Genomic DNA, 11,920 nt, shown 5'->3' with positions numbered 1-11,920 from the left:
ATCAAAGAATACAACACATGATATACAAGAAGGTCACATACACAACCAGAGACTGGAATGTCAAAATATTTTCAGCACAGAGTATCAAATATTGCTGTTCTGTCAAATACCACTGATGTTGCAGAGACACGCACAAGGTTTCCTGTGATGTTGATACCTTGATGCACTGGTTGCACCAGTATTAGATGCTAACAGATAGCAGGCCTCTTTCACAAAGAGACCAAGTCCAGACTTGGAGGGTGAAGGGCTGGCAGTAAAGCAAGTGACACAAGGTTTGGACCTTTGTGTTCAGCATTTTAGTTTCATCTGCACTGCCTTTTCTTTCCACTTTCTCTTACTGGCTAAAAATTAGACCTCAAAACTACTTTGGATTTAGACACCAAAAACAACTTGGATAGGCTTTGGAAAAGAAAATATATCCTTTCTCCAACAGGTGTTCATTTTAATTGAGTTGTAGTGACTGTGAACACCGTATAACATGAGTCAGAGTATTTTGATAATCATTCAGTGACCCTTCTGCCCATTGAACGGGGGCATACTCGCTCTACAAGATGAAGTGGTTCAGATTTCTCTTTTAATTTGTCACCTGTGTAGATTCCTGCCTCTGTAAAGGTGAGGTAAGTGGGTATCAGGCTTCCTGACACTTTAAAACAGCACTCCACTGATGCAATATTAACAGGGAGCAGCTGAGGGAGACCCGGTGTTAACCCCACCATCTAACCTACAGCTTCATGAGGTCAGCGGCTCAGCACCGTGCTAGGCAGACTCCACACTTCTTCTCTGAAGATGGGTGCTTATGTGCCTGAGTGGGTCAAAGAGCTGCCAAACGCATTAAGCTGAGTTTAAGTGAGAGTTCTACTTATGTATGTGTGTAAATTGATAGATGTGTTTGTGAAAAAGGACAAAAAAGAAAAGAAAAGAAAAAAGAGTCAGCCATCTGAGACCAGTCAGTGAGAGGAGGGGTCATGTAGGGTCAGTGCTAAAGCAACAGTGGCAGTCTGCCACATATTCGGTCCATGTTTTGACTGTATATAAGAATTATTTAACTTTTGGATAACGGTTAATGCTGATGTTTAATAATGGGCCTGTAACAATCAGCTATTCTTGATCTTTTTCAGGAGTACTGTGTGGTTTTCATTTGACTTGACTGCAAACATCTGTTACGCAGGAAGTTTCCAAGATGTGTTTTCAAGATCTCTCAGTGGAGAAGTCCTGGGCCTTTAATTAGCAACATAACACTGATGCTGTAACCCCCTCAGCCTCACAAATAATAGAGTCAAGTTATTTTTAATGAGGGAAAGGGCTTTTAGGAATTCTTACACCTCAGTAGTCAGATCACAAACTTGTTTGACTCCTCAGTAATGAAATCAAATAATATTACCTGATTTAAATTTGGCTGATATCCCTTCAACATCACCCCCTCGTGCACCTCTGCAGTTCTTCCATATAGTTAGAGCACTTGGTTGAAGCCTCATTCACCATGAAGTTGATATACCGTGTTTGCAGACAGCAAATAACTTCAATATCACAAAACGGCAGGTTTCAGTGGAAGCGACCAATGTGTCCAAACCTAACGGCGGTGCATTTGGTCAGGAGAATGACAAGAAGCATGCTCACTAGTTTTTTTGGCATTCACAGAATCCTGAACCATAAATTCATGCCCCAGGGTCAGCCTATCAATGCCAAGTTCTACTGTAACATCCTAAAAGCAACTTGTCCTCTCCTAAGAGCCACAATTTTGCCCACTGAAGGATGCAGCACACATTGCAAATGCATCAGGGCGAGTGGTTGAAATGGGTCTTCCAGGAAAGATCTAAAAATAGCATCACCACTTGAGCTGCCTAAGAGCGCGAAGATAAAGATAGGGTAGATTAACCAAACTAAAATCAGGTGTTTTTTCTTTCTTTTCCTTTTTATGGTGGGAACTTTATGACAGCACTTAGATTAAATTCTGGAAGTAGCAGCAAACAATCGAAACATCTGAATAATAGTTTCTTTATCTTAGAGATGCAATGCACAGGAAACAGCTATTATCCCTCCACTACTAATTACAAGGTGAAGCACACCATCCCTAATACTGCCCTTACTATATCATATTCTACTACATTAAGGGGCTGGGTATATGCTCTACACTTAGGACCTAACTTGCAGCACTCACCATAAACACTGTAACTGTGTGTGTGTCTCTTCAACCTAAGTTTTTAACCATAAATTAGGCTCACTTTGATCTTTTAAGTAGATTTTAACACACTTCATAATGATTTGAGATCATCTCCTCAGATTTTTCGGGCTACTCCTCCTCCTGGTCTGTGAACCGTGGATCGTTTGCATCTTTTTTCCCATGTATGGCCATTATATTACTTTGTTACTGGATTCTGCATGAGTGGATTTGTTTTAGTCTTGTGTGTGATATTTCTGATTGACCAGGGCAGCTGCAGAGTGCAACCATCAAGCCAAATTCCGCTGTATCTCTTGTTTATTACTGTTTTCCTAGAAGCTTGGAGACATTTTGCCATTCGTGCGGATGAATTTCCTCTTCCAGTTTGTCCAGAAATATTATTAAGATCCTCTGAACTTGCTGTGCGCAGATGACACTATTATTGCGCTGATATTACTCAGCCTAATGAAATCTGCTCTGCCTCGCACCGATGGAACACTGTTAACTTTGATCTCACAATTAAGTCTCCATGAACAGCTAATAAAGCATAATCTGCTCTGTATCTGCTTGTCTGCGCCAGAAGCACAGAAAACCTTTTAGCATATCTTCACTGCAGTTTCTGACTGACACTTTGTTGCTCTCGGCTGAAACACTGACTTATTTTATCACGCCCGAGATAATACAATCAAGTATTAAGGAGTTAAAAATCACACTGGATCTGCATCGGTTGAGTGGCAGATGAGTGGCAGATGCCTGCGGGGGCTTCTAGTCATTCCGGTCTCCTTTTCCCATCCCTCTGCCTCGACTTAGAAGTAGATGTGTTGACATCCCTGAAAACAGAAAAGGCAGTGGTTGTTCCCTTATTGTTGCTGGGGCTTTTTGGATATATCTGTTCCCAATCTTTTATTCATTAAATGCATGACGTCACTTCTTCTTTTGATAGCTCTCATAACCTTTTCATACATTTGCCTGTAATATCCCTGCACTCTGATCAGACTTAATAACAGGCCAAACAGTTTGAGATTTCTGCTCTATGATAAGGGCAATCAAAGGAAAATTGCAGCCTTTTATTTTTGGGATCTGCTCCTTTTTCTTCCTCGGAAAAGACAGACGGTAGCAGTTTGGCGATGGATGTCGGACAATCGATAAGGAATGTTTTCCACATGACTTAAGGACTGATTGGAGCAGTATTTTCCTCTCATCTTATGCTCACATTTGTTGTGTGGGCATAAGCCAGATCTGTTAAACATATACATTTGTGAGCTGATGTATAAGTTTGATACACACGACTGCTTGGTTCACACACAGTTTACGCTCGAGTTCTTAAATGTGCTTCCTTTTTTCTTTTCAGATCATCAAACAGTTTTGAAAAGGCATCCCTTGTTAGAGAGAAAGAGACAGACAGACAATCTACCAGGTTTTACCACACGAACGCCACAGAGTCTCGCTGATGAGGTTAAAAGGTAACACTTCAATCGAGCTCTTAATGTACACTTCAGCCACAGAAACAACACCACTTTCTCTGCCGTGGCACCTCACACTTTTCATCTCCCACCTGTTGTTTTCATTGGAGGAAACCCTTTAAGATCAGAGCGACCCAACAAAAACATCATCTGTTTTCATGGATAACAGTTAGCGCTGGTTTTGAAAGAAGCAGATAAGATTATAGTGTCTAATGAGCAATGGCCTGAGTACATCTACCGGGATATACGTGTTAGAAGAAGCAGTTCGTCTTCGTGATTTTGTGTTGGATCTCTTCCACGAGATCCTATTATATCCTATTATTAATTTTCTATAATCACAGTGGCTCCTGACCGCTATGTATAATGTCTTAATGTGTTTTACTTGGCTTCGTGTTTTCAAGTATCATTGTTTTAACACTATCTTTGATTATGAATAATCTTCTGATGGGTTTGTGATGGAAAATGCGCCATAAGAAACATTGGGAAATTGTACTTTGAAAGCCATTTAATACCTAGTTATGTATTTTAAATAAAAAACAGTATTAAAAATAAGTACTGTTCCTGTGTATTGTTTTGGTCTAATTTCCTTTTGAATTACATCCACATTGGATGATTAAGATGGAGTGCTGGTTTTTTTTTTTTCAGTAATCTTATTATTTTTCTAACAGTAGCAGCACTGACTTAAACAATATAACGAAACTGTCAGTGATGGATTGAATACACTGTTTTGCAGAATCATGAAGGAGTGTTCTCTTATTTCCCAGTCTTTCAGTTAAAAAAGAGATTTAAAGCACAAAACTCTTATTCGTGGTCTCTATCGCCATACCTTGGTAATTTGCTAAGCCTAAAGATGAATCTGGGACCCCATCAGCCATTATCTGAGTCTAAAGTCATTCACTACAGTGAACTACATGGTAAAATTGCCTCTTTGTACCCCTTTTTAGTGGAACCAGAGTATCCCATAGTACTTCAGTAGAGTAGGCAGTTACTAGGCGGGAATTGTGTATCATCATGCATTGCCAAAGAAAAAAAAATAGTTAAGATGAGAAGTATTTATTTATCCTAAAGTTTGACTTTTTTTTGCTACAGCATTTAAAATTAAGTTAAATTAATTAGGATGAATAAGGAAAAGGATGAAAAAAGAAATGCACACATTTTAATCTTCCTAGTTGATATTTAAAAAAAACATGTTTGTGGGTTTTAGAGTCTAGTTTAGAGTCTTTTGTGTCTACAGAGTGAGTGTCCTTCCTTAACAGGTACCTGAGTGATTTCCGACACAGCCTCTGAGGCCATGGCCAGTATTACATATAATACATCAGGAACAAGACTTCCTGTTCTGTACACTGCCTTAAAAATTCTAATAACAAGCAAACTTCTTGCTAGACAACAGAAGATAGTTTCAAGCCTACATTTTTTACCAGTGCATCAGTGCCAAATCTTTTGCACTCAGCCCTCACTGGTCAATCTGACTCAGATTCAAAACAGGAACGAGGCTTCCACAGGTACCACAGATTCTGTCCATTTATTCACATCATGGCTGCTCTGTTTCTGGTTTCTGTATTTACATATTTAAGACATATAATAAGTGTGTGTGTATTCTTGCTAAGTTTCAAAAGGTCAAAGAGAGCTGATCCCCTTCAAAGTTTCAACTCCTTAAAAGACACGTTTTCCTTACAGAATCTGTATTCTCACTTTTATTCTTCTTATCCCTGAAACAATATTCTGACCTTTCATCAGATGTGTTGACTGCGTCAGAAAGTGTTTAGCCTGAAAGCAGCTCTTCTATCTCCTCTGCCTGTGGATCTTCGCTCTCCTTTATCAATTCTTTTTTGAACATCAGCTTTTCAAAAGCTGTTAGGGATGTGATGTGAAAAGAGGGCAGTTTGAATATTCGGAAAGGTTTTTTTTTTTTTTTTTTTAAGACAGGCCTAAAGCATCATCTCCAATTACACTACTCAAACGTGTTTGCATATTCAGTATATTGAAAAAATAGACCTGCTGGATGTGGCTTAATATAAGCAGCCTCATAGGCGACATGCAAACTCTTTAACAATGTGCTGGAGAGAGATACCTTATTAGCCTTTTTATCATTATTCCTCCTGATCAGTCTCCTCTACCAGATTGTTGTCCTTCACCTAACTTTCCTCTTTATCATGTAGACACAGACCGAACACACTCTGCAGATGCCTGTGGCTCTCCGCTTAGAAAGAAAGTTGGTCGGTTGTGAAAATAAAATTGAGACCACTGATGCCAGGACTGACTGAGAGAGTGGGCTATGTTCTGACAGATGTGGTGTCATGTCAACCGAAAGGCAAAGATGTGTTGAATTAATGAGGCCAGGTGATGGAGAAAAGGAGCAGAGCTGGAGCCAACAACTCTTGCCTGCAGTTTACTGGAGACCTGGTGTGCTTATTTAAATAACTGCCTTGATCTCACTGATCACTAGGCTAAAGGCTACTTAATTAAAACTAAGAAGCAGTGCATTAACACCCTGTCGGCACGCTGACACTGTCAACCTGGCTGTACGCAAGCAGCACCCCCGGGGAGAAGTGTGCACTATTCCAGATCCAGGTGAAGCAGACATTTGATTTAAAATGCCACAAAGTAAGATGGCAGGTTGGCTTTTTTCTCCTTTTTTTTTTTTTTTTGCAACCTGATTGAAAGGAAAGGCATTTTTCACTGTCGGGGTGGGTTAGGAAAGAGCGTACGTGTGTGTCTGCGATGTGTATGTGTGCAGAATAAAAGCGACATACCCACCGAGGAAGGCCAGCCTTGAGCTTTATAGACGGGTGCTTTGATCAGAAAGGCTGGCTCACCTTCATCTCCTCATGGACGTCGTCACTGGATGCTGATGATGCTGAGCGCCCGTTTCTCTGAGGAGGCTGAATGGAAGAAGGAAAAGGTTCAGGGAAAAGTGGAATAGGAAGCGTGTGTGTGTGTGTGTGTGTGTGTGTGTGTGTGTGTGTGTGTGTGTGTGTGTGTGTGTGTGTGTTACTTTTTGGGTTTCCCCCTTCTAATTTTTTTTCCTCAAAGAGAGAGAGATGTGCTGATACACAATTTTTTTGATAGTGAGACACATTCCCTTTGATTTTTTTAAAATAACAAACACTTTTGAATGACAAAAATTGGGGTGTAAAATTTCACCATGATAAATATAATGGTAAAATGCTAGCTTCAGTTGTTACCTCAGCTATATTATTTTTTGGCCAACTTAAACTTTCCCCCCAAAACCGCCTCATAAAATCATTTGGGCATTTTCCTCAATCTATGTATAATATGTAAAAAATAAAACTGTTGATGTAGATGTAGAAATTTATGGGGTATAAGACAGTAAAAGGATCACTTCCAGCTTTTTAAAATTTTAATCTTATTGGTAAAGTTAGCAAAGTTCTCAAGTTTTTCTTTTCCTTTTCTTTAAAGCTGACTGGTAGGTCTACACCTGCACTTTTTATTTCACTCTAACCACTGAAATTGAAAGTCACTGAAAGTCAGTTTATTCAGTGCTTCAAAAATAAGTCCCCAAATAAGTGCCCCAGTGCGTTTCAAGTTGCAAGACCTCGTCCCCGGAGGCTTTTACCCATGTCTCTGTTATTTCCTCTAAAGTAACAAATGTCCCTGCATAATGAGCAAAACAGTCCTGCGGAGCAGGCAATGAGTAGCCTGTCCGCTTCCGGTTAACGGTCCTCTCCGCTGTTTGTGAATGACTTTGTGACGACCTCTGAGGCAAACGCGCCCCACACCACCCAACCTTCTCTCTCGTTCGCAGGAAATGGAAATGGCTTAGGACTATCGGCGTTGCCCCGGCAACCATCTGAGTCCCCCATCTCGCGGTGGAGAAATGAGTTCTGAACAGGCTCGAGAGAGGCAGGGATTAAACATGATCCCGCGGACGGACTGTCAATCACAGCCCTCCAGCAGCCTTCCCGTGTTCACTCAAACATCTACGCTCAAACATAAAAAAGGTGCATTTAAAAAAAAAACCAAAACATGTATACATATATTATTATTTATCGATAACCACAAGTTCATAAATAAAATGAACTGATAATGAATTCGGCCTGTGCTGTGTTCTTTTTTGTTGTAAGCTATTAAAAGCAAGAAACTCTTTTCTATTAAAAAAAAAAAAACAAATTCGTTATCCAGCAGCGGATTTAGTGGTGGTCGTTATATTCCAGTGCCAAGAGGCGATGGATTAATTTAATTAGCCTGGCGAAGATTAATGACGATGCATAGGCCTTTTGTAGATAAGGCTATACACTGTTAAAGAGGGTGTGTTGTTTTCAAACACCACTGTGTGTCCAATTTGGGGAACTTTGGAGTGTGGCTGAAGGTAATCAGAAAAGGGGGGAAAAGTATAGCCCTAAAGATTTTATAGGCTTCAGCTGGGGTTTATCTTTGCAGGCTCAGATAAATCTGAGTGTATAATAGCTTCACACACATTGTATTATTTTAATTATTTATTTAGTCTTTGAAGCCATAAAGATGCTTATTTTGTGTGGGTGATTTCTATAAACCGTTGGCACACTGTAAACCAGCGAAGAATGGGGTAGGCCTACTGGAGATGTTTGCTGTGATTAACGCACATTGTGACACCTTTCCAGGTGTCTTTATAATTCCCTTTCGTGCTGCATTGTGAGTGCGCGTGGCGAAAATGCGTGGCACTACTATAAAAGCAGCTTTGTATTAAATGTGCGTGCTCTTCCTTTAACAGTACAGCAGGTATAATAGATCCTTACTGTTCCTGGCTTCTGCCCACTTAACACAAAAGTTTTACTTTTCTTTCCATGTTAATTTATTTGGCGTCTAGAGTGACAAATCATCTATTAACTCCCAATCAAAATAAAGAAATAAATTATATGTCCTGCACAAACGTGCTCATATTAATTGCATGTATAATTCTGATGTGATTCTGAACTATTCCAGTTACCCGCATACGGAGGCAAAGTGTCCAAGTGATTTCTATCCCCATGCTTTAATAAAACTGTCAGAAAAAACAGGCTAACTGGTGTGCATGTAAAAAATAATACACTTTCTTTCTCAGAGCTCTATTCATGATGGCGTTACTGTCCTTTTTAGAAGTCTCAACACGTGGCTGCCATCTTGAAACGTCTTTGGGCACACATTTGGACAGTTGTTTTAAAGGATTTCCTAACCTCAGTGGCCACAGGGACATATAACTGCACGTATAGAATCACAAGTCAAATCTGATCATAAAAACGCTTAAAATGTTTACCGACTTTGCCCCAAAATAAAGTTTTAGTCACCACTAAAACAGGAAATAACACTAGAATAAACACATCAGCTCACGTCCTATTAATGCAATAATTTGTACTTTAATATTTCTAAAGTTTGACCAGATGAATTAAGTTTACTCTTTGTATTTATTTTACTACCTTATCACTTTCTTTACACATGTAAAAGTGAACAATTCCTTGAACTTTTTCGATGTATCAGTAAATGACCAGATAAAGATCATTTCGAGAAAACACCTTCAAAAGTGTTTGTATTTCCTACTAAATCTCTCGATTAATAAATGTCTGATTTATTTGTTATTTTATTCCAGTCATGGTGACACAAACTACATTTACACACAGCGGCAAATAAAGAATGAATTCCCTGGAAATCCCTGCCTGCTCCTGGAGAAGTAGCTAATCACGTTACAGTAACGCATTATTGGTGCCAGGCTGGCAGGGAAGGCTGGGAGAGCGAGAGAGGGCGGGGAGAGTGAGACCCCGTGCAATTCGATATTTGCCTCTTTTGACAGTCATTTAAAGGGGATCTGGAGAACCCGATAGCCCGGGACTTACACCCCTCCAAAGGCTTTCGGGACACTTTAGCCCGACTCGGCTCGGCCCCGCAGCGCCAGTGAGTCGCCAGGCAGGGTGTAAACGTTAAATGTTAGCTATTTGTTCCGTGGATTGCGAGGAAAATCAAGCCAGTCTTTCATTCACCCCCCCCCCCCCCTCTCTCACACACACACAGAACTCCGCTCCCCCCCATCTCCCCTCCCAAGCTTTCTTTCTTTTCCAGACTCCACAAACAGTCATTGACTAAAGAGGCTTAGAGAGACTCCTAATAATGCTTTAACGAATTAAAAGCAACGGAGAAGTTTTAGGAGGAAAAAAAGAGGGGGAGGGAGGGAAATGTTTAGTAATTGCTGAGACTGTACAGACAAAGAGTCCTGACGCAGTGGCACTGGAGGTTATCTGCCATCGTAGTGGTTCCTTATCAGCGGATAAATATTTGTATATCATGGCCAAACTGGAGGGGAAGGAGGAGGGTGGGGTGGGGGTCTGCAAAGCCCCCTTGTGATTGTTGCAGCTCAGGTAAGCTAGATGGATATAATCACTGTATCCACCGCTGCATCCTCTGCAGTGGAGCAGAGCTGCTGCAGTGTGGGGGGTCGAGCCGCTCCAGAAAAGCCTCTTTTTTTCAATTATGGGGTTAAAAGAGTGAGAGAGTGTTTAATAAACGACTGCTCATTAAAGCGAGAGAGAAAGCGAGAGCGAGGGAGTGCATTCCCTTGCAGATAACGGGCAGGTCGCATTGTGCAGATGTCTCCTGGGAAGACTCCTGCACTGGATGTTTGCCCCCAACCCCACCCACAGCCTTGCATCTCATTAAGCTCATCTCCACATCTCTATCTGCAGTATATTTGGGGCGCACCATCAGCCTCCCATCAGTGCGGATGTGGCCCTTTTCTGCACGGACAAAAAGAGTAAGATTTCAGGGGAGGTGAATTAAATCGAGCTCTTTTTATTTATTTTATATTTGGAGAACCCTTTAATCAGCAACCATTAATAATGATCTCCTTGCTTTCTCCCACCCCCTTACCCCGTTTCATATGAAACCGTCACTGGACTACCAGTGGCCACCCAGTACAGGATTATGCACAGCCAGGAAAAGAGGAGGAGGAGGTGGTGGTAGGGGAGAGAGGGAGAGAGGAAGGGAGGGGGCTTGCCTGGATACCCAACCGCCTGCAAGTGTCCATCCTCGGTCTGTTTGACATGGCAGCGTCCCTGGGTATAAAAGCGATAAACATCTGGTGGCGCTGCCAGGACATTGGAAAATGAGGGATTGGGGAGAGGCGGTGAAAGAGGCGGCGAAAATACAAAATCATAATGAGAAGAAAGATGGGCAGAGAGGGAGTGAGAGAGGGGGGCAGAGAGATGCTGATCAGCTAATTACAGCTGCAAATAAAATGCAAATTTATCCTGGCACAGTGAGCATGCCCAAGTTTAAACATAGCGCCATCCAAAAAATCCAGAGCTGCGCTGGCGCTGCGCCAGTGACGACTTCCAAACAAAGGCTGATTATCCAATAATAATAAATTATTATTATTACTATTAGTATTAACCTTATAAGGAGGTGCATCTTCGTTCGGTGTTACACCAGGGTACACCCGCCATCCCTTTGAATAAAAGAATAATCGTTTCCCAACAACAGTGACACCACCATTCAGTCTACCAGTTACACACACTGTGTGTAACTGTGTAACCCCCCCCCCCCCCCATCTCGTGTAGTGATTAATGATACATCGCCACCCAAAGATTAATCATGGGAAATTAAAAAATAAAAATAAAATAAAAGTGCTGGAGGTAACTGCAGCTGGATCAGGTGGGCTCGGGATGGCGGTGGTGGGTGGAGGAGGTGAAAGCCAATGAGCTCCATCGAATCTTTTTAGATGCAAATATTTTGTTATCTCTACTTTGCTGCACTGTGTGTTTTCCTTCTCCCGTGTTTATGATTAATTATCTCTTCTTGGTGAAAAATAAATCATGCGAAATTAGGATCTAGCTGACTCCACCGGCGTAAGCAGAGATGGCAGGTCGATGTTGTTAATTTCAGGTTGAAATTGACACACTAATTATAGTGCAGAGTGCTGCTGGAACACTAGCAGGCAAGATTATACCTCTGTGCTTCTATTTTTTCTTTCTTTCTCTCTCTCTTTTTTTTTATCAGATCCCCACCCCCCTTATATTTTACCAATTAAAAATCGTAAAGGCATTTCATTGCCCCGGGATAAAAAAAAGACAGCCTCTCTCCTAACATGGCCATCACTTTCCCCCATCAGATTCATTGTGATGTATTAGATGCAATAAATTATCCCATGTAACAAAACATGGCGAGCTGAAAGGCTGATAATCTGCAGAGGGGAGATAAGGATTCATTATTCCAAATCATTATGAATCCAGCGTTGGCTGTGACTTCTTTCTTAATCAGCTTCTGTGATCCTGGATACGTGAAGGGAGCAGATAAGAGCAGAGTCGTTTATAATTCTCCCCACCTCGGCCTAATA

Source organism: Mchenga conophoros, linkage group LG17 (assembly GCF_057382185.1).
Source record: "Mchenga conophoros isolate Kocher_MC1m ecotype Shallow Benthic linkage group LG17, M_conophoros_male_GT1.1, whole genome shotgun sequence".
Lineage (NCBI taxonomy): Eukaryota > Metazoa > Chordata > Actinopteri > Cichliformes > Cichlidae > Mchenga > Mchenga conophoros.
This window is presented reverse-complemented; position numbering follows the sequence as displayed.